Below are 21,893 nucleotides of genomic sequence, written 5' to 3'. Positions count from 1 at the left end.
ATATAAAAATGGCAGAAATAAAATTACCCTATCAAAGATAATAAAAACAACACATCTGCGTGTGGCCTAGTTCCAAGACAGTCAGTGTTACAAGATACATTTTAATGTTTACTAGAGACAGGAAATAACATTTTTCAAAGGCTTTCCTCAAGGCATTTTTTACCTCGTGGTTCCTCAGGCTGTAGATCATGGGATTCAACATAGGAATGACTATTGTGTAGAAGACAGAGGCCATTTGTCTGTGTCAAGGGAATGGTTTGATTTGGGCTGCAGATACATGAAGATCAGAGTCCCTTGGAATATAGTGACAGCAGTCAGATGAGAACCACAGGATGAGAATGCTTTGCGCCTCCCTTCTGCAGATTGGATTCTCAGGATGGCAGCCACAATGTGTAGGGAAGAAATAAGGACTGTGGTCAAAGAGCTGATTATGTTGAATCCAGCAAAGATAAAAATCAAGATCTCTTTGAGGCTGGTGTCTGAGCAGGCAAGGGCCATCAAAGGGACATCATCACAATAGAAGTGATTAATAACATTGGGGCCATAGTAGATCAGTTGAAAAGTAACAACTGTGTGGAGGAAAGCAACAGAAAAGCTGTATCAGTAAGGGCCTGCTACCAGTTGCATGCACACCTTTTGGGACATGATCACCATGTAGAGAAGAGGATCGAAGATGGCCACATAGCGGTCATAAGCCATTACTGCAAGAAGGAACGTCTCCAAAATCAAGAAGTTCAGGAAAAAGCCCAGCTGTGCGCACATGCATAGAGAGATATGGACCTGTGCTTGGTCAGGAGTGTCTCCGGGAATTTTGGGGCTATTGATGAGGAGTAACAGAAGTCTACAAAGGCCAGATTACTGAGAAAAATATACATGGGTGTGTGAAGGTGAGGATCCAACCGGATTAAGGAAACGATGCCAGCGTTTCCCACCAGAGTTAGAGAATATACCACTAACACGAGAAGAAAGAGAAGCATTTCACTCTCTCTCTGGACTGAAAAACCCAAAAGAACGAGTTCCATCACCTGGTAATATTCTCTTCAGTCATTTGTTCTAGTCTCTGAACTGCTGAACAGAGACAAGTTAAAGACAGATAAGTTATCAGGAGTAAGGAATTGTCATCAGATGCCAAAACGTGTGTGTTTTAACTTGAGAAAGTATTGCTCATTGAAGCAGAATAAGTGAAGTTGCTCAGTCGTGTCCGACCCTCTGCGACCCCATGGACTGTAGCCTACCAGGCTCGTCCATCCATGGAATTTTCCAGGCAAGAGTACTGGAGTGGGTTGCCATTTCCTTCTCCAGGGATCTTCCTGACCCAGGGATTGAACCCAGGACTCCCGCATTGCAGGCAGACGCTTTACCATCTGAGCCACCAGGGAAGTTCCCCAGAAGTTCTGAAGCAGAATATCAGAACAAATAAATATATCCCCTCTCAAACTCTCCTGTCTGACTATTTATAATTTTCTGAAGCCAAAAATTGAGGTTTAATAAAAATAATGTTTATAAGTATATGTAATATTTTAGGTTTAGATTATTTTTAGTCATATTAAATAATAGAATAAAGACATTTTAAAATACCCTGCTCCCATATTTACTTCTCAGTGGAGTAAAACTTTAATATGTAATATTTTATTTGTTTTAATAGACATTTATTTTAACAAATGTTCATTATGCTAAATATAATACAAAGCTAAACAGGATATTCCATGGATAGAAAAGTGGAGGAAATTAAATATTTCTATTTGTGAATTAGGCACCTTTTGGATTCATATGTAATTTATTCATTTTCAAATACTACTTTCTAAAAGTGAAAAAGCACACTTGTAGTTAGAATACACATACGTTAAAAAGTAGAGTCCTTTATAGTCATTTACGCAATGGACTTGAGTTTGAGCAATCTCCGGGGGACAGTGAAGGACAGGGAAGGCTGGCATGCTGCAGCACATGGGGTCACAAAGAGCCAGACATGTCCGAGTGAGTGAACAGCAACAAATGGTTTTACAGGAATTGTTTTCAACACATAATCAGGAATACTTTCTAAATTATTGGTGTAACATTGTTGGTGTTACCAATTTTTAGTGATTTTTTGTCCAGGGAGCCCTAACGTGGGGCGGCCCAGCAACTGCCTGCAAAGCCCTCTGGTGGCTGTTTGCTTCCTTCTACCAGAGCTAGCTGTGCTTTCCGCTTCAGTTTTTTGCAAGCCAGGGCTCCGCCTGCCACTCTTCACCGGGGGCCCATGGGAGGTGCCAGGTGCCCTCAGCTAGGTGTTCCCAGCATGGCACACCCATGGGAGGTATCAGGTGCCTTCAGCTAGGTGACCCCAGCATGGCACCCCGCTGTGGTGTTGATACACTCCCAAAGCCTCCTTCCCCTCGGGCAGTACTGCGCTGACCTAGCAATGTGTTTGCAAGGCTCGGAAAGTGTAGGGTGACACATGGCCCTGACTTGGGAATTGAGGCCCTTGGAGCAGGCTTGGTGGTCTGACCTCTGAGGAGCCAAATCCCAGCTGCGAGGAGAGCCCTAAAAACACATTCTCTCGCCTGCCTTTCCTTCCTCCAAGATAGATAGCTTTCCCAGTCTCTCATGTGCTGAGAGTCACACAGGGCTGGGATGCACTTGCTTTAATGTCATTATTCAGTAGCAATTGCCCCTGAGGCCCTGCACCTGGGTTGGGCTCCCACACTCACAGGCAAATCAAAGTGACCTCCAAATGAGCAAGCTCTTTGCATCAAGTGGCCAAAGTATTGGAGTTTCAGGTTCATATTTGTCCTTCCAATGTATATTCAGGCCTGATTTCCTTTAGGATGGAGTGGTTGGGTCTCCACAGTTCAAAAGCATCAAATCTTCGGAGGCCAACTTTCTTTATAGTCCAACTTTCACATCCATACATGACACATGGATAAACCATAGCCTTGACTAGACAGATCTTTGTTGGCAAAGTAATGTCTCTGCTTTTTAGCATGCTGTCTAGTTTGGTCATCACTTTCTTTCCAAGTCGTAAGCATCTTTTCGGAGAAGGCAATGCCAACCCACTCCAGTACTCTTGCTTGGAAAATCCCATGGACGGATGAGCCTGGTAGACTTCAGTCTATGGGGTCACTAAGAGTCGGACACGACTGAGTGACTTCACTTTCACTTTCATGCATTGGAGAAGGACATGGGAACCCACTCCAGTGTTCTTGTCTAGAGAATCCAAGGGACAGGGGAGCCTGGTGGGCTGCCGTCTATGGGGTCGCACAGAGTCGGACACGACTGAAGTGACTTAGCAGCAGCAGTAGCAAGCCTCTTTTAATTTCATGTCTGCAGTCACCATCTGCAGTGATTTCTGAGCCCCCCAAAAAAAAGTCTGCCACTCTTTCCACTTTTTTCCCATCTATTTGCCATGAAGTGATGAGGCCAGATGCCATGATCTTAGTTTTCTGAATGTTGAGCTTTAAGGTAGCTCTTACTCTCTCCTTTCTCACTTTCATCAAGAGGCTCTTTAGTTCTTCACTTTCTGCCATAAGGGTGGTGTCATCTGCATATCTGAGGTTATTGATATTTCTCCCAGCAATCTTGATTCCAGCTTGTGCTTCTTCCAGCCCTGCGTTTCTCATGATGTACTCTGCATATAAGTTAAATGAGCAGGGTGACAATATACAGCCTTGACGTATTCCTTTTCCTATTTGGAACCAGTCTGTTGTTCCATGTCCAGTTCTAACTGTTTCTTCCTGACCTGCATACAGATTTCTCAAGAGGCAGGTCAGGTGGTGTGATGTTCCCATCTCTTAAAGAATTTACCCCGCTTTATGTGATCCACACAGTCAAAGGCTTTGGCATAGTCAATAAAGCAGAAATAGATGTTTCTCTGCAACTCTCTTGCTATTCCCTTGATCCGGTGGATGTTGGCAATTTGATCTGTAGTTCCTCTGCCTTTTCTAAATCCAGCTTGAACATCTGGAAGTTCATGGTTCACTTATTGTTGAAGCCTGGCTTGGAGGATTTTGAGCATTACTTTACTAGCATGTGAGATGAGTGCAACTGTGAGGCAGTTTGAACATTCTTTGTCATTGCCTTTTTTGGGGACTGGAATGAAAACTGACCTTACAACCTAGAGGTTTTCAATTGCAAATGCTAAAAGAACCAGCTTTGCAGTTTCCAAGAAAAAAAAAAGTTTCATTTTAACCAATTTTCTCTGAAATCCAAGGAATATCATGGCCATCCTGCATCAAAAAGTCATGTTTCCTTTATGTACTCATAGTTTCATGCCTAAATTATAGACCAAATAATGCTCAAATTGACTCTGATATCAGGGGCAGATCAGCTGATAAAAAGCTTGGATTGTCCCTCTGGAGGGAAGTGAGACCTTGGTCCCATCAGAAGAATCTGAGGGGTTTAGGGAATTTGCAGGAGTGGGGAAAGCTTGGTCCATCCTACATGTACCATAATCTTAAATAATCCTTATTTACTTTACTGAAGTAAAAAAAAAAATTATAAAAACAAATATAAATCACTGAAAGGTAAAGAAATTCATAATCTGTGATTGAAAACTTCATTCTAAGCAAACTGTGTTCCCTTAACCTAGAGAGTAGACTAAATTCCAGTCTGACCAGCTTACCAGATAACAAACAAACAAAAAAATTGTTTATGGGTAAGCTTAGAAAAGTCTTTTCCATATATCTTGAAGGAGCAGTATTTTTGCAAAGGCATCAGTGTGAAACCATAGAAGGCATGTTTAAAACCTGATTGAATTGAAACTGACAAAGTAATCTGGTCACTGCTGTAACCTGAAACACTTGAGTATGATAACTAGAATTATAACTGACAGCATTTTACCAGAACATATCAGACTTTCATGAGTGTCACATAATTTCTAGGATATCTATATTAGTATCGTCAACCATACAATATAACTTGAGAAGATTCATCACTCTTTCTGACAACACTTCCCATGTAATTTAACATGTCCAATGAACTCAGGTAGTTTAATATCTCTCTTTGGGAGGTCTCAGGGGCCCTCTGAAGCACCCCAAAGTTAGCTCGACATCAAATGATTTCTTTGGTTTTCCTCTTCTGTATGTTTTCCTGAGATCTAATCTTTACTATTTTCACTCCTCCTTCTAGCTTTGAGTTCGGTCTGCACCCCCTTTCTGCCTAGGGTAAGATAGGTTGCTTATTGAGCTTTCTTTCTAATGTTTGCGTTCTCAGCTCTACATTTCATTGTTGGTGACGTTCTTCCAGAATCCCACACATTACTGTAGCTTCCTAAGCCCACACCTAGGATTTGTTGGCATAAACTTCAACCAGGAAGTGTGCAATTCATGAAAATCTGATATGTCCTGGTAAAATGTTGTCACATAATTTCTAGGATATCTATATTAGTAACATTAACCATACACTATAACCTGACAAGATTCAACTTTAAACAAAAGTTACTTCAAACAGGTCAACAAAAGTGACAAATCTTTAGCTATACTGACTAAGAAAAAAGACAACTAAAATCAGCAACAAAGAGGAAGCATAACTGCTGATATGAGAAAACAGCACAGTAAGGGAGAGCTCTGAGCAGCTGAGCGCTGTGAGATGGGATAATCTGATGAAATTCTGTTATTTAAGCCTCAGTCTGTGGTATTTTATTCTGGCAACCCTAGCAAACTAGCATAGCTTTATCCTCTTTCTTGCAAATAAAAGTTATGAAAATACTGCCAAAACCCACAAAGTATATAAAGTATCCGAAAGGAGGAAAAAAGAAAAGGATGAACTACCTAGGGTGTTGGTATGTTCTGCTGACTGTTGGGCAGTGCCGGGCCCAGGCTGAGTGCTTGAGACAGAGATGGTTGTAGTGGGAGCAGACGTGGTGCCCGGCGGCCAAGACTGTCTGCTTTAGCTGCAGATCGTTCCCCTTCCTCAACTCAGTAAACACCCGCCATGGTCACTGGGTGGGGACAAAGGTCTGCAGAGGTGGCCCTGTCACAGCCACTGTTGATTCTCCTTGGACACCGACCCGCATGGCCTTCAGCCTGCCCCTGTCCTCTCTGCTGATGTGCCCTGAGCCCCTCCTGGGCACCAGAAGCCTCACCAGGGGCTGGGAACACAACCAGAGGCGACCGCCCAGCCTGCACCACAGGCCCTGCTCTGGTAGGGAGGCAGTGTGAGCTGCGTGAGTGCTTCACAGGGTGCTGGCCGGGGTCTCGTCTACCCGGCAGCTGTGAGTCAAAGGCGGGAGTAGCTTTTTCTTTGTTTCTTACCAAAGTTAAAATAAAAACGTCCAAACCACCAGCCTTGATGTACTCCTTTCCCTATTTGGAACCATGTATTGTTGTTCCATGTCCAGTTTTAACTGTTGCTTCCTACAGGTTTCTCAAGAGGCAGGTCAGGTGGCCTGGTATTCCCATCTCTTTCAGAATTTTCCACAGTTTGTTGTGATCCACACAGTCAAAGGCTTTGGCATAGTCAATAAAGCAGAAATAGATGTTTTTCTGGAACTCTCTTGCTTTTTCGATGATCCAGCGGATGTTGGCAATTTGATCTCTGGTTCCTCCAGCCCAGCATTTCTCATGATGTACTCTGCATATAAGTTAAATAGCAGGGTGACAATACACAGTAAGTCAAGGCACCAGCAAGATCACAGGATCTGCAATCAACAGGGATCCTAATGGTACCAGAGAGCCTTTTTTTGCCGTGCTGCAGGAGGTGCATGCTGCTTCTTTATTCTTGCCACCCTGAGGTTGCAGCTTCCTAAGTCCTTACCTAGGATTTGTTGGCATAAAGTTCAACCAGGAAAAACAGAAAACAAAACCTGTTTTAGTGTGTCTCTTGATATTTGGTTTTGTTTTTACATTTGCAAGAGCAAAACACAGAAAATGAAGCAAAAGGTACTTTCAAACATATATGGTTACCCGATTTAGAATTACTGATTCAAAGAGTGTCTGTAAAAATAAAATGTGACTTCCACTTCCAGCTTTAAGAGGAACAGTATCTGAACTTCCTCACCTGGCACTGGTAATTAGAAAGCTGAACAAAATACTCGGAACAACTGTTTTCAGGTCCTGGACAGCAGGCCATGCAGGACTAAGTTCCTAGAGTGAAGATGGATCCACAAATCCATCTGAAGACTCCCGGCTGTCTGCCTTCAGGCAATTTCCATGCTGCAGGTACAGGGAGGGGAACCCAGACGCAGCCCAGCAAAGCCCTGATCTGAGAACACAGGTGAGCCAGGGAGGCGCAGCAGGTGATATGTGTGGGGCAGGGCATCCAAAAGAGAGCTACTCAGACAGAAAGAATGATTCCAAGTGCCTAATGAGCCTGCTGAGTCTCTGTCATCTGATCACACACGGGTTGGCTTCTCTAAAATGTCTATTCATGAGTCTTTTCTGGTAGTAATGTTGTCTATTTTTTTTTCCTATAGATCTGTTATTATTTGCTTAAAATACTTAGGTGATCCAATGTTGTTTTATATATTTGCATATGTATGTGTGTGTGTGTGTGTATAGTTTTTGATGTATTAACCCTTTGTCATACAATGGCCTCCTTTGATGTTTGTTATCATTTTTTCTTAAAGTCTATTTTGTCTGATATAAGAATTACTATGCCCCCTTTCTTTCCGTTTTCATTCCTGTCAAATACCTTTATCTATCCCCTCACTTTGAGCCTTTGTGTATCCTTAAAGCTGAAGTGAGTTTCTTGTAGACAGCATATAGTTGGGTCTTTTTTTTTTTTAAAGCATCTGTGTCTTCTTATTGGTGAACCCACTCTATTTGCATTTAGACTGGGTATTGATATGCAAGAACTGACTCCTGCCATCTGAGTGATTGCTTTCTGGTTGTTTTTTGTCTCCATTGATTCCTTTTCCCTTTGTTTCTGCCTACTTTTGTCAATTGGTGGCTTTTCATTGGGGTATTGTTTCCCCTTTCTGTATTTCTTGCATCTACTCTAGATTTTTACTGTGTTTACCATGGAGCTTACATTAAAGTTTATACCTAAAATAGTTTGTCTTGTGCTGATTGCAACCTGGCTTTTTTAGCCAGTAAAGTGGCTCCGCCACGTAACTCTTCCTCTGCAATGTTCTGATGTTCCAGTTCTCTCTGATGCCGTGTGTTTGGTGATAAGGTGTATTAGCTGTAGTTACTTTCAGTCATCCTTTCCTTGAGCCTTTATACTTGAAGTTGTTAATATACCATTCTTCTAAGTAACTGGAATTAACTAAATCTGACTATACATTTTTACCTGACCTAGTGTGTTATATACTTTTGTGTGTGTTCATGTGTTACTTTCGTCTTTTTTATTCTGCTTGAACTTCTTCAGCATTCTTTGCAAGGCAGGTCTGGTGGTGATGAACTCCCTCAGCTTTTCCTTAGGAAAGCCTTTATTTTCCCTTCATATTTGAAGGATAAGTTTGGCGAATAGAGTTTTCCTGGTTGGCAATTTTTATTGCTCTGCCCTCTGAATATTTCATTTTACTCTCTCCTGGCCTGTAGTTTTCTTTTGAGAAATCCCCTGATAGCCTCATGGAGTTTCCTGTGTCAGTTATAGTCATCCCTGTAAGTAAATCAGACATTCCTATTTTAGATAGGAAAATTTAATCAGTATTTTGGAACAACAGTAAGGAAAATTGTCGTGGTCTGGGCTCTGGTTGGAAAAGAATTTCCTGACATGAGACAGAGTGAGAGGGAAATAAAGTTTATTAGCATGGGAGACGCTATTAGAACAGCGGGCCAGCTCAAGAGAGAACCATCTTTAAACAGGGGCCCTTAGTCCAATTTCATAACCAGGGTACAGGGAGCAGGTAGGGGTCTTGCGGGTCATTGCTGATTGGATGAGAAGGCGGGGGCGGAGAGTAAGGCAAAGACCTTCTCCTTATGGGCTAGGAGGGGAGACAGGTTGTACTTCTCAGGAGGACCTGAAATCCGTTAGTAGTTACACCATGGGGGAGGGAAGGACGATCAGGGTCTGGTTCTCCGTTCCTGACTTCCCTTCCTCCTTGGTTTTCTCTGCTCTTCCGTCCTTGGGTCTCCACCTTCCTCCCTCTCTTTATTTTTAGGGCCAATTCTTTGGCCCCTTTTGATATACTGTTCACATCTAACAATCTACCTATTTCCCTTCTCAGGTATTTGGGAACCTGGTCTCAGGGGAAAAGGGGCGATGACCGCTTTGGCTTCTTCAGGCTGCAGGGGCGTCGTGGGGCTCTAGGTTCCCTTTGCCTGCTCTCTGCCAGGATGCATTTACGGTGGGAGATGAGAGTCCATGGGACGATAAGGCAGCTTGGTTCAGCGTTGTCTGGGTGTTGGCCAGGGAATATTCTTGTCAAACTATCACTTGGAGGTTTGTTGTATTCTAGAAGAAACAAACTTAACAAGAAAGTTAAAGATACATGGGCCAAAGATTGAGAGAAGCAGAGAAGCTCCCGAGGAGCTAGCCAGGAGAACCAGGACTAGACATTGGGTCATGACATTAGTGTTTCTCTGGGTGCAAGAAGAGGCGAGAAGCTGGGCTCATAAAAACCTTTACCTGGAAACATCTGACTCTCTGAAGGCCAGTTCTTCTGGGTTTTTCCCAGAGCACAGAGTGCCTGATTTCTGATCTCCACCCTGAGCTCCTTTCAAGGTCAGCAGCTTGCAGTGGTCATGATGTAATCTTTGTAGAGACAGCTGGCAAGTGCCAACTTCCAGTCAGCAGGGTCCCTTCATAACCACATATTTAACCATGCTTTGGGGGCATTTCAGGGCCCTGGTGTCCCAGGTCTAATGAAGATTCCATTGACAGGCCATTGTGTGCTGTTACTAGACCAGACCTTGCAAGTAGCAAAAGTTTCAGGACCATACCTGTCTTACTAGCCTCTTGGCCCAGGAGAATATTCCCTCTTGTTGCTTCTTTCCATATCTAGAGTTACATTATTACATTCATTGATCTCATCAGTTCAGTTCAGTTGCTTAGTCGTGTCTGACTCTTTTCGACCCCATGAATTGCAGCACACCAGGCCTCCCTGTCCATCACCAACTCCCGGAGTTCACTCAGACTCACATCCATCAAGTTGGTGATGCTATCCAGCCATCTCATCCTCTGTCGTCCCTTTCTCCTCCTGCCCCCAATCCCTCCCAGCATCAGAGTCTTTTCCAATGAGTCAACTCTTCGCATGAGGTGGTCAAAGTACTGGAGTTTCAGCTTTAGCATCATTCCTTCCAAAGAACACCCAGGACTGATCTCCTTTAGAATGGACTGATTGGATCTCCTTGTAGTCCAAGGGACTCTCAAGAGTCTTCTCCAACACCACAGTTCAAAAGCATCAATTCTTCAGTGCTCAGCCTTCTTCACAGTCCAACTCTCACATCCATACATGACCACTGGAAAAACCATAGCCTTGACTAGATGGACCTTTGTTGGCAAAGTAATGTCTCTGCTTTTGAATATGCTCTAGGTTGGTCATAACTTTCCTTCCAAGGAGTAAGCATCTTTTAATTTCATGGCATCTGCAGTGATTTTGGAGCCCCCCAAAATAAAGTCTGACACTGTTTCCACTGTTTCCCCATCTATTTCCCATGAAGTGATGGGACCGGATGCCATGATCTTTGTTTTCTGAATGTTGAGCTTTAAGCCAACTTTTTCACTCTCCACTTTCACTTTCATCAAGAGGCTTTTTAGTTCCTCTTCACTTTCTACCATAAGGGTGGTGTCATCTGCATATCTGAAGTTATTGATATTTCTCCCAGCAATCTTGATTCCAGCTTGTGCTTCTTCCAGTCCAGCGTTTTCTCATGATGTACTCTGCATATAAGTTAAATAAGCAGGGTGACAATATACAGCCTTGACATACTCCTTTTCCTATTTGGAACCAGTCTGTTGTTCCATGTCCAGTTTTAACTGTTGCTTCCTGACCTGCATACAGATTTCTCAAGAGGCAGGTCTGGTGGCCTGGTATTCCCATCTGCTTCAGAATTTTCCACACTTTATTGTGATCCACAGAATCAAAGGCTTTGGCATAGTCAATAAAGCAGAAATAGATGTTTTCCTGGAACTCTTTTGCTTTTTCCATGATCCAGCGGATGTCGGCAATTTGATCTCTGGCTCCTCTGCCTTTTCTAAAACCAGCTTGAACATTAGGAAGTTCACTTTTCACATATTGCTGAAGCCTGGCTTGGAGAATTTTGAGCATTACTTTACCAGCGTGTGAGATGAGTGCAATTGTGTGGTAGTTTGAGCATTCTTTGGCATTGCCTTTCTTTGGGATTGGAATGAAAACTGACCTTTTCCAGTCCTGTGGCCACTGCTGAGTTTTCCAAATTTGCTGGCATATTGAGTGCAGCACTTTCACAGCATCATCTTTCAGGATTGAAATAGCTCAACTGGAATTCCATCACCTCCACTAGCTTTGTTCATAGTGATGCTTTCTAAGGCCCACTTGACTTCACATTCCAGGATGTCTGGCTCTAGATGAGTGATCACACCATCGTGATAGAGAGTAGACTAAATTCCAGTCTGGTACTAGCTTACCAGATAACAAACAAACAAAATGTGTTTATCTGTGAATCTTAGAAGTCTTTTCCATAAATCTTCAAGTAGCAGTATTCTTGCAAAGGCATCAGAATGAGACCATAGAAGGCTGGTTTAAAATCTGATTAAATTGCAATTGACAAAGTAGCCTGGTCATTGCTGTGATATGTAACCCTTTAATATGATAACTAGAATTATAACTGACAACATTTTACCAGGACATATCAGATTCTCATGAATTTCACATAATTCCTAGGATATCTATATTAGTAAGATCAATCATACACTATAACCTGACAAGATTCACCACTCCTCTAACAATACTTCCCATGTAATTTAACATGGCAAATGAACTCAGGTAGTTTAACATCTCTCTTTGGTATGTCTTAGGGGCCCTCTGAAGCACCCTAAAGTTAGCTAAACATCAAATGATTTAGGGAATGTTTTCAATAAATATCAAACGGGTTTATAACACTGTCAGATAGGATCATATAAGTCTCTATGAAACAATAGTTACTCACTTAGCCAAAGGTAACAAAAGATTTCAAAGGTAAACATAGATCACTTCAGAGAAAAAGAAACTTAAAATCCAGTATCAAAGGCAGTTCAACATCTCAAGAAAACTTGTATTTATGCACAAAACTCTTCCCTTGGCGTCCACTTTCCATAAAACCTTCTCATCACATTCTGTACCCATTACTTTGTTCTCCCATCCTGAAACAGCCACCTGTAAGTCAGACCCACTTCCTTCTCCCTCCATAAAATGTAATTTCATGTCTCATATCTTTTTTACTGAAAACAGACATCCTACTTTCCGTAAGCAACCAAGAACTGGCCTTTATATTAGCATTCTGTAGATTGGTGAACATAATTACCAGTGATAATTTCTAAAGAAAATTCTAGAGGACATCTCAGGATGGCATCAAACATTATTCACTAATCGTCCAAAATCTCTAGTTTCTCTCTAAGAGGAAGTTAGTGTTCAGTAATGAATGTTTCAGAATCTTATTTGGAAATGACCTAGCTATTCAATAAGCTTCTGTCACTTAGTTTAGCCACCGCCCCCACCTAGAAATTCAAGTTACCCCAGTCTGGAGAGACTACTTTAGACAGGCATTCCTAAAATATAATTATTCTTAATAGTTTATCTAAAAGTTCATACCTCACTTACATTTTTTACGAGTTTTTTTTCTTCTAGAAGTACTTTCCTTGTTGGCAAACTTGTAACAGATATAACAATATAACAATATTTAACTTATAATAAACCTAGGTACAATTAAAATATTATGCTTAATGTTAATGACTGTTAGACATGTCTATATTAGATTAGCAAACAAACATTAATACTAGATATTTAATATTGAATATTTCCCAGTTCACGTGAATCTGATATTCATTTAGATTAATTGCACTTGTATTTAGAATTGTCTGATTTGTAAGTACTTATTTTTCTTTGAAGTGAAGTGAAGTGAAGTCACTCAGTTGTGTCCAATTCTTTTCGACCCCATTGACTGTAGTCTAACAGGCTCCTCTGTCCATGGGATTTTCCAGGCAAGAATACTGGAGTGGGTTACCATTTCCTTCTCCAGGAGATCTTCCTGACCCAGGAATTGAACCTGGGTCTCCTGCATTGTAGGCAGACACTGTACCATCGGAGCCACCAGGGAAATGTGACCCTCAAATCTATGGCCAGCTGGCTTTCAACCAGCATCCTGAAAGGACAGTCTTTCAACAAGTGGAGGTGGAACAACTAGAGAGACGTTGAGTGAAACAAACCACCAACTCCCTCCAGCCCTTCCTTTAAGAACTTTTATTCTTCAACTTCTCTTTAGGCCAATAAAATTAGAACTCATTTACCATTTTGGCAATATTATGAAAACAAACAAACAAAAGACACACATTGAGACATACATAAATCGAGACAGACAGACAGAAATCTCATAGTTTTCCACTTGACATTTAAAATGTCTCTTTGACAACCCCCCCCCACCCATTTTTTTGAAGTTCTAATTTGCCCAAGGCTGAGGTCTCAGGCAAAGTGGGCTGTGTATTTCATGTATTTCAGGGACATGAAAAGGGTTAACTTCAAGCTTTTCCCTAGGCAGTCTTTTTAACAAACTTGTTGTTTTTAATTGCATATGCAAAAATAACTTGTTTTGCAGTTTCCAAGAAAAAATTTTTTTCAGTTTAACCAGTTTTGCCCAGAGTCTAAAGAACATCATGGCCATCCTGTGCCAGAAAGTCACCTTTCCTTTCTGTAGTCATAGTTTTATACCTAAATTATAGGCTGAATAGTGCTCAAATTTACTCTGATGTCAGGGGCAGATCAGCTGACACAAATCGTGGATTGTCCCTCTGGTGGAAAGGGAGGTCTTTGTCCCATGAGAAGGATCTGAAGGGTTAAGGGAATTTGCAGGAGTGGGGCAAGCTTGGTCCTTCCCCACCCTGAGAAACAGGAGTAGTTACAAGGGAATTCTTTAGGATGTTCAGGGTGGGGGAAGCTTGGTTTTCTCCCCACCTGAGAGATAAGCATAGTTAGAAGGGGATCTTCAGAATGTTAGGAGAGCTTTTGATCCTTCAGGCTTTTGAATATAGGAGAAAGACCTGGACCAAAGGGAACCTCAGAATCCTCCCCAAGAGATCATGTGCGCATGAAAGGTCGAGTAGGGGTCGTCTACGAAACCTGATGGAGAGAGACAGAGGGGGACAGGAGACAGGGAGGCAACAGGGAGACATGCGGCATGGGTCCCTGAAATCCGGATTCCGACTGAGGGCCCCGAAGGACTGAACGTAAGGAGATTCTGAGTTCTCTCACTGCTTTGGGCAAAAGCTAGTGTGACTTTCAGAGGCCATTTTTGGGGTTCCCCACAGCACAGGAGTGTGGCTGGGAGGAGCTACCTCATGTCCAAGGTCAGGGGCGGCAGCTGAGAGGAGCTACCTCACATCCGAGGTAAGGAGCAGCGGCTGTGCTTTGCTGGAGCTGCCCTGAAGAGATACCCCACGTCCAAGGTAAGAGAAACCCAAGTAAGACGGCAGGCACTGAGAGAGGGCATCAGAGGGCAGACAGATGGAAACCACAATCACAGACAGCTAGCCAATGTGATCACATGGACCACAGCTTGTCTAACTCAATGAAACTAAGCCATGCCCTGTGGGGCCACCCAAGATGGATGGGTCATGGTGGAGAGGTCTCACAGAATGTGGTCCACTGGAGAAGGGAATGGCAAACCACTCAGGATTCTTGCCTTGAGGACACCATGAACAGTATGAAAAGGCAAAAAGATAGATGTTGGGGGCCAGAGTGAGGTACTCCGCCCGTGACAAAGGTCATGAGGAAGGAGGCTCAACATACGCAAAGGCGGGATCGAGCCTCAGGAGTCCCCTGGAACTCCTCGAGCATCTACCCCCATAACCAGAGCCTGCCTACTTTACTACTTTGTGCTCTCACCTACATCTCTGACTTTACGGGGGGCTGTCCCCCACCACCTCTTTCGGAGAAGGAGTTAACCTAGAGCTCCAGTTAATAATAATTCCTGGGCGTGATAAGAGTGTTTTAACCTACAAACTCCTGTGAATGTTCTCTACCTGCCTGACAGGCTTGTCCGGCCACATGTGATTGCTCACAGCCTCCCAACTGTGAGAGGCATGAGATGCTTTAAACCTTCTAAAAACAGGTTCCTTAGAAAAGTTAGAAAACTATTAGTATAATGGGCTGATTAGAAACTGTATTGGTGAAGGGTTTTTCATTTGTTGAGCCAATGTTTGTTGCTAAGTCTCCACATCCCCTGCCCTTACACACATTAATGAATATATAGAAGAAATAAGTATTAACCTTTGATATTAATCATGTTAGACCTTAGGCTAAGTAAATTCTTTCCTTAACTAAAACCCACTACACCGTCACCCTATAGGAATGTAACTTTATTTGGGTGGTGTCTGTTTTGAGAATAATCACCCCTGGAGAAATAAGTGTCCTGGTTGACTGACTGCTGTCACAAGGAGAGGGTCGTAAATTGTCAGCAGGCCCCCCTGGCCAGAAGATGATGTAACACCCCTAAGACCTCTGTATACATTTGTAGGACTGCTGACCCCGCGTGACTTTTGCATAACATCTCAGTGTATAAAAGTAGACCATGGAAAATAAAGAATTGGGATCAGTTTCTCGAAATACTGGTCTCCCCATGTCGCGCTCTCTCTCACTCTGGCTGAGTCTCCAATCTGGAGCGCGGAACCCACCATGCTTACTAATTATGCCTGGGCTTCTAAGATCCGACTGGGGAGGCCTCAGTGTCTCCTCTCCTTCGGGAGAACGGAAGGACGCCTGTGGCCTACGTAAGTGGTGCAAACTTCTTGTCTTGAAGTTTTATTGGTCTCCCACGTAAACCAAGCTACTCAGCCTCTTTTCTCCACTGAATTTTCCTACTGAGCTATCCTCATCCTATTACTCTGTATATCTTTGATAAAATATTTAAATAAATAGGTCGCCGATGCCGTCCCCGCTTCGAATACCCTGGATCAGCCGGGGCAGGACCCCGGCAGATAGGACACTGAAAGATGAACTCCCCAGGTGCCCAATATGCTACTGCAGATGAGTGGAGAAATAACTCCGGAAAGAATGAAGGGATGGAGCCAAAGCAAAAACAACACCCAGTTGTGGATGGGAATGGTCTTAGAAGCAAGGTTTGATGCTGTAAAGAGCAATATTGCATAGGAACCTGGAATGTTAGGTCCATGAATCAAGGTACATTGGAAGTGGTCAAACAGGAGATGGCAAGAGCGAACATCAAGTTGGACTATAGAGAAAGCTGAGCACCGAAGAATTGATGCTTTTGAGCTGTGGTGTTGGAGAAGACTCTTGAGAGTCCCTTGGACTGCAAGGAGATCCAACCAGTCCATTCTAAAGGAGATCAGTCCTGGGTGTTCATTGGAAGGACTGATGTTGAAGCTGAAATTCCAATACTTTGGCCACCTGATGTGAAAAGCCCGTGATGCTGGGAGAGATTGAGGGCAGGAAGAGAAGGGGACAACAGAGGATGAGGTGGTTGGATGACATCACCAACTCAATGGACATGAGTTTGAGTAAGCTCTGGGAGTTGGTGATGGGCAGGGAGGCCTGGCGTGCTGTAGTCCATGGGGTCACAAAGAGTCGGACACGACTGAGCGACTGAACTGAACTGAGTTTATATTTGGGCCAGGCCTTTTGCAGGGCTAAAATTTCCAGTTTCTGAGAATGTAGCCAATGGGTGAGTCTGAGAGAGGCTCCCAGGACGTACCAGAGCTCACTGTTAGCCTATCTGCCATAGAATGGGCTACTGAGAGTCACCGGCTGACAGAAAGGCGTCCCTTTTGTCCCATTGATCTCCTCATGTGACTAATGCATGCAAATGGCCGAGGGACCCAACAGTCTCGCCTGACAGTGACAGGTGATTCGTAAGAACTGTGCAGCTAGGGCACCGAATGACCTGGGCAGAGATAGATTCCACACTTTTCACAAGTGCATGGGGAACATTCTCCAAATTGACCATATGTTAGGCCAGAAAATAAGTCTACTATCAGTTCAGTTCAGTTCAGTTGCTCAGTCGTGTCCAACTCTTTGTGATCCCACGAATTGCAGCATGCCAGGCCTCCCTGTCCATCACCAACTCCCAGAGTTCACTCAGACTCACGTCCATTGAGTTGGTGATACCATCCAGCCATCTCATCCTCTGTCGTCACCTTCTCCTGCCCCCAATCCCTCCAATAGACTCAAATCATACAAAGGAACTTTTTCCTGTCACAATGCAATGAAACAAAAATTAATAGTAGAAGGAAAAGTGGGAAAATCCACTTTTATGTGAAGATTAAACACACTCTTAAATAACCAGCAGGCTAAAAAATAATAATAAAAAGGAACTTAGAAAATACCTGAAGACAAATCAAAATATAAATGGAACATGCCAACATGTATGGGATTCTGCAAAAACATCACCAACAATGAAATGTAAAGCTGTGAATGCAAACATTAAAAAGAAAGCTCAAATAAGCGACCTGTCTTTACACCTAGGCAGAAAAGGGAGAGCAAACCAAACTCAAAGCTAGAAAAAGGAATGAAAATAGTAAATATTGGCTCTCAGATAAATCTACAGAAGAGGAAAACCAAAGAAATCAATTTTAAACAAAAGTTACTTCGAACAGGTCAACAGAAGTAACAAATCTTTAGCTATACCGACTAAGAAAAAAGACAACTAAAATCAGTAACAAATAGGAAACATAACTACTGATATCAGAAAGTAGCACAGCAAGGGAGAACTCTGAGCAGCTGAGCGCTGTAAGCTTGGATAACCTGATGAAATTCTGTTATTTAAGCCTCAGTCTGTGGTATTCTATTCTGGCAACCCTAGCAAACTAGCACAGCTTTATCCTCTTTCTTGCAAATAAAAGTTATGAAAACAGTGCCCAAGCCCACAAAGTATATAAAGTATCCTAAAGGAGGAAAAGAGAAAAGGATGAACTACCTAGGGTGTTGAGAAAAAGCTTTTTCTTGGTTTCTTACCAAAGTTAAAATAAGAACGTCAAAACCAACTGAAAAGACTCATGAATAGACATTTTAGAGAAGCCAAACAACAACCGTGGTAGGACAACCAGAAAGTCATTCAGTTGGTAAAAACAGTAAAATAATATAGTAAAATAAAAACAGTAAAATGCATTTTATTTGGAGGTTTTTAAAAAATTCAATTTATTGAAAATTCCAAAGAGGTTATAATACAGGTACATGATTCAAGATACTGAAAATATGCTTTGCCTTAATCTGTGCCTCCTGTCATTTAGCCTGTGTGTCCAGGGCCATCTGGCCTCCATAGGTAGTATTTTGTTTCTTACAGGTCCTTCTAGAGTTCCTTGTAAGCAAACATGAAAATATATTTCTCCTTCATGCCCCAATTCAAAACACAAATAGTGGTATATTAAGCATGGTGTTTTGTTACATGTTCCTTTTATTTATTTGACAATGCCTTGGAAGTTGTCCTCTATCAGGACATAATTTCCTGCAGAGCAGTGCACTGAGTGGATGATGTAGTAGTATAATACTTCTTGCCCATCCACTCTGGGGTGAACACTGATATGCAGCAATCTGTTTATATTACAAACAATGCTGCAATGGAGAACTGACCTGTGCTCTTCTGCTGCTAGCAAGCGTAGGATATATTTCTAAAGGATTTGTAACCTGGAGTATTTGTAACTGAGAGAGCATTTGATAAGATGCTACCAGTAAGATCCTTCTGAGCCATCAATGAGCCTTTGTCTTTAAACTGCAACTTCTCTATCACACAACTCCCCCACCTGTGTTTAAAACTGCTTTCCAATGCTTTCTAACCTTCAGAAACCCTCTACAGTCTTTCCTATCATCAGCACTGCCCTTTATTCTCAGTGCAGTTACAACCTCACCGGGTACGTACCTGTTGTCTCCACTCTCCTCTGGGTCCATCACGCTCAACTCACTCCTTTAGAGCTGGAGCCAACATGGCCAGATAACTCCTTGAGTGTAGAGAAATGGGTCATGGATGATCTGAGCCAGGGAGCCTGGTGCACAGGAGAGAGGGAGTGTCCATAAGGGGTGTAACTGGGGAGAAGGAAAGGTATATTAGGTTTGAGCCATGGTAATTTTTCAGGTGAAGTTTCTACAGAGCCCAGACATGGGAGCAGGAATCTTGGTTGGAGAATTTGTGCTTGGGAATTTGTACCCAAATAGCACAGCTAAGATGGGAGGCGGGGACTCCAAAGGGAACAGCCTGTGAGTGAGTCTGCTGTGAACCTGCTGTGAGTGCCAGGGAGAGACACACACGGGGACAGGATGCAGCAGAGAGGCAGGAAGGCAACAGCAGGCATTCCAAAAGGAAGGGGAGAGTGTCATGGCAATAAGGACGTGCCACAGAAGCATGTGCCACAGAAGGGTGGCGGTAAATGGAAAAGGGATCAGAAATCATTCATAAGTCCTGGAAAGTTGCTTCATGAGAGGCTAAGGGCAGAATCAGACCATAGGATACAATGAAAAACAGATAAAATCAGTAGGTAAAACCCATTCATGTTCAAATCGAGATTTTGTTAAAATGCTGTTTTAAGGAACATAGAAATACAGTCTCAGATGGGAGGACGTTGAAGTTTAGGTGATGGCTGACAGAATGATTCCCTGCCTAGAAGAGATGCCATCAGCAACAGTTCTGTGCAGAGTCGAGCAGAGAGCCCATGACACCGGCAGACAGATGTGATGGGAGACACGTGTGGAAAAGGCTGGTGACTGGAGGGCTTCAGGGAAGAGGGAATCTTGCAGACTACATGTGCCACTGTGTAGATAACATCAAGGGGGAGCTATTTGGGTCTTAGGAATTACTTAACCTGAAAAAAATTACTTAAACTGAATTTTAAATTGGCACCATGTAAAGTGCAATGGCTTTCCTGGTGGTTCAGGTGGTGAAGAATCTGCCTGTAATGCGGGAGGCACGGGTTTGATCCCTGGGTCAGGAAGATCCGCTGGAGAAGAAAATGGCAACCCACTCCAGTATTCTTGCCTGGAGAATTCCATGCACAGAGGAGCCTGGCGGGCTACAGTCCATGGGAAAGCATAGTAGGAATAAACCCAGCAACGTGAGGAAGTGTGCTGTGTGCCAGGTTTTTCACCAGGACAAAGCCTGCCAGCTTTGGATCAACCCCTTTTGTCTCTGAACTTTACTTGTATTTTAGTGTCTTTCTCTTTCATAATTTAAAAGTCACATTCCTTAAACTTTCCAAGCAGTTTTCCTGGTAGGCTTTCTCCCATGGAAGTAGGATTTCTAGGCATGGGTTCTATGTTTCCTTTCCACATAAACTTCATAAAAAGCCCAACATTTTTTTGAGGTAAAAATTCTGCAAACTGTAGAAATAAATTTATTTTGGTCCATACTGGCCAAGACTACAAAAATTGCTCCTCAGTCTCCTGAGTTTAAAATAGGCTCTCTGGTACCATCAAGGTTCCTGCTGATCTCAGATCCTGTGATCTTGCTGGTGCCTTGACTACTGCATGCACTCTGTCTGACTGCCAGGGCCCTGTGTCATCCATCTGTGTGGGCACGTGGCATCAATGTGCTGTATTTATGGAGAAGTATTCAGAGCAGGATCAAATCCCGGGATCAGGGACAGGCAGCACTGAGCTAGCACTGACTCCGCCCCGCGCCCCGCCCCCTTTCCGTCACCACGTGTGCGCTCACTCATGTTAACTCAGCCCCCATGTGTTTCCACCCTCCAAGTTGGTGCCCATCTCAGGACCCTTGTCCCTGCTCTTCCCTCTCCTAGAATGCCGTTGTCCTAGAGCTTAAAGTGGCTGCTGTTTTCTGCTCACCTGGATGGCAGCTCAGATATTAACCTCTCGGATGGGCATTCTTGGACCAGCCTGTCTAATGCTGGTGTTTCCCCTTTACCATCCCTCGCGATCCTGATGTTTTCCATCAGTGTTGTTTAGTCACTAAGTCATGTCTGACTCCTGCGACCCCAGGGACTGCAGCCTGCCAGGGTCCTCTATCCCTGGGATTTCCCAGGCAGGAATCCTGGAGTGGGTTGCCATTTTCTTCTCCAGGGTATTTTCCTGACCCAGAGATTGAACCCATGTCTCCTGCTTGGCAGGTGGATTCTTTACCACTGAGTCACCTGGAAAGCTCAGTTTTTTCTTTATAATGCTAATCAAAACTTTTCCCCAATTAAAATTTTTATTTATGAGTCTGTGTACTCCAGAAAGTCACATGAGGTCAGGGTCCCTATCTGTTCATTTATTAATGTGCCTCCAGTGATTACAATTCTCAATTGATAAGTATTTATTGAGTAATGAATACAAGAGCCTTAAGGTCCCTTTAATTCAAATTCATGGATTAGAAATGAGATGTGAGCTACCAAGTGTCACACAGGTGGTCATCTCAAGCCAATCCAGAGATAGTGAACTGCACAGTTTAGAGCAGAATGAACTGCTAGTGACTGAAAAAGAAGATGGACACTGGGATTCAGGTGAAAAACATTCTCCACAATATAAACCGTGGGAAAATTTAGTGTGACTTATTAGACCAACAGATCTTATGAAAACAGGAGCAAAAATGGCCTCAGTGACTTGATATACCTGAAGGATTCAAACTCAGAGACTCCTAAGACCTTACCCAGGATTTATTGGCATAAAGGTCTTCTGGGGGGGGGGGGGCGGTGGGGAGCCATCTAAGTGTGTCTCCTGATATTTCATTTTAACATGTTCATGAGCAAAACAACAAATACGAAACAAAAGACACCTTCAAGCCAGTGGGTTAGGCGATTTAAAATTATTGATTCAAAAGTACAATTTTCTCTTAAAATGAAATGTGATTTCTGCTTCTAAATACAAGATGGAGTGTCTGGACTTCCTCACCTACTAGTGGTAATTAGAAAGCTGAACAAAATCC

General features: G+C 43.0%; 1 pseudogene; it reads right to left on the bottom strand.

Moving 5' to 3' along the window:
- Positions 1–31: 31 nt before the first annotated feature.
- Positions 32–19,041, bottom strand: LOC113880960 (annotated as a pseudogene).
- Between the last annotated feature and the right edge of the window lie 2,852 nt (positions 19,042–21,893).

The sequence above is a fragment of the Bos indicus x Bos taurus genome, chromosome 22 (assembly GCF_003369695.1).
Source record: "Bos indicus x Bos taurus breed Angus x Brahman F1 hybrid chromosome 22, Bos_hybrid_MaternalHap_v2.0, whole genome shotgun sequence".
NCBI lineage: Eukaryota > Metazoa > Chordata > Mammalia > Artiodactyla > Bovidae > Bos > Bos indicus x Bos taurus.
Note: the sequence above shows the minus strand (reverse complement) of the source record. Positions and strands in the feature narration are given on the sequence as shown.